Raw genomic sequence first — 2,138 nt, forward strand, 5'->3', positions numbered from 1 at the left:
TTTGCCTGCACAGCTGGTTTGTCTGGCCAGCTTGTTATGGGGGGTCATCTGTGCCTGCCTTCTGCATGTTGGAATTAAAGACACATAGCCAGCATTCATGTGGGTCCTGGGAATCTGATCTCCAATGCTCATGCTTACTTGGGTAGGCTTTAACCATTGAACCATCACCCCATCTCACTATGAACACTTTTAGGTTTATTTATTTTATATTATGTCTATAAGTGTTTTGCCTAAATGTATGTCTGGGTAACATGTGCATGCTTGGTGCCCACAGAGCCAAAAGAAGACATCAGATTCCTTGGAATTGGAGTGAAGGACACTTGAAAGGCACCACATGAAGGCTGAAAACTGAAACCAGGTCCTCTGGAAGAGCAGCCAGTGCTCTTTTCTGCTATGCCATCTCTCCAGCTCTGTCATTACCAACATTTTAAATACAAGGTACTTATTGTAAAACTAGTATCTATACTACAGATACACATTTACATTGATAGTAATCTAGCAACCACTAACTACTACAGAAAAAATTAGTAGGTTATTATTTTAGTAGAAAACCCTGTCAGTGAACAGATCATTTTTATTATAAAGATATCTTCTGCTTACTTTAGCAGTGTGTGTACTAATATTGGAACAATATAGAGAAGATTAACATGGCCCCTTTGCAGTGCTGACTTACAAATCTATGATACATTCTATATTTCAGACTGTGACTTGTAGTAATGTCAGAAGCTACACCCGTAAAGTCTCAGTACTATGACTGCCTAAACATGAGTTGAGCAAGGACAACAATAGACAGAAAGTGAATGGAGGAAAGTCCATGAGGCCTCAGCTCTGCACAAAGTATGGCAAACAATTGAGGAATGCTGAGAGCTGGAGAAATAGTCTTTTGAAGGGAAGAGCACACCAATTGGTTATCCAATACTAAGTGGTCAGCCCTGAAAACATGCATACAAGTAATATTGTGCACACTGGGCAGGTTTAATTTATGTATTTAGGAATATATATGTTTATACATAAACATACATTTATGTAACAACAATTCATGAATAAAGAAATCACAAATTCAAAAGAGAGCAGGGTACAGTATATGGGAGGATTTAAAGAGGGGAAAGGGAAGGAGGAGATGACAATTATATCTTAATCTCAAGAAAATAAAGACATGATTTTGTAAAGACAGCTCTAATTCTTTGTCCACTGGGAAAACATGCAAAAATAAACATATTTAATTATAACAAAAATGTTTTTCTCATGGGAAAAAAAACAATTTTTATACTATGTATGCAACTACAGAAGATCAAAGCAAGATGTCATTCTGATCTTAAAATATTTTAGTTTCCTGAACTGATACATATGGCTTGCTGGTAATGAATTTTTGCTTTTTGCCTTTTGTACTGTGTTAGGATTCCTGACACTGTGACAGGTACCTCAGGGAAATAATGTAAAAGAAGTAAGATTCACAGTCCTTGTAGTTGTAGGCTTTGGTACGCAGTCATCTAGTCCTGTTGCCTTTAGGTCTTTGGAAAGGCTCAAGTAACATAGGGGAAGACCATACACATGCCACAGCACATGTGGGTTCTTCTCCATGGTACCAATAAAGACCTCTTCCTGGTTGGATAAAGTACAGGGACAAATAGCCAAACGAATCAAAACACACGAACTATGAACCAAAGGCTGAGGGGCCCCCAACTGGATCAGGCCCTCTGAATAGGTGAGACAGTTGATTGGCTTGATCTGTTTGGGAGGCATCTAGGCAGTGGTACCAGGTCATGTGCTCATTGCATGAGTTGGCTGTTTGAAACCTGGGACTTACGCAGGGACGCTTGGCTCAATCTGGGAGGAGGGGACTGGACCTTCCTGGACTGAGTCTACCAGGTCGATCTCAGTCCTCGGGGGAGGCTTTGCCCTGGAGAAGGTGGGAATGGGGGACTGGCTGGGGGGAAAGGGAGGGGGGCAGAAGGGGGGAAGAACAAGGGAATCCGTGGCTGATATGTAGAACTGAACGGTATTGTAAAATAAAAGAAAAAGAAAAAAAAAGACCTCTTCCTGGGAAAGGAGCACGCATATCCCCATGGACTTTGGTGCCATCTGAAAGCTTAATTAAAACTCCCTCAAACTAAACAACATTCAACGTGAACCCACTC

General features: G+C 40.8%; 1 non-coding gene across 1 annotated transcript; it reads left to right on the plus strand.

The window, feature by feature from the left end:
- The first annotated feature begins 596 nt into the window (after positions 1-596).
- On the plus strand, positions 597-699 carry LOC121827704 (U6 spliceosomal RNA). The gene has a single exon (XR_006070019.1). It is a non-coding gene; the product is annotated as a U6 spliceosomal RNA (small nuclear RNA).
- The last annotated feature ends 1,439 nt before the right edge of the window (positions 700-2,138 follow it).

This window comes from Peromyscus maniculatus, chromosome 2 (assembly GCF_049852395.1).
Source record: "Peromyscus maniculatus bairdii isolate BWxNUB_F1_BW_parent chromosome 2, HU_Pman_BW_mat_3.1, whole genome shotgun sequence".
Taxonomy (NCBI): domain Eukaryota; kingdom Metazoa; phylum Chordata; class Mammalia; order Rodentia; family Cricetidae; genus Peromyscus; species Peromyscus maniculatus.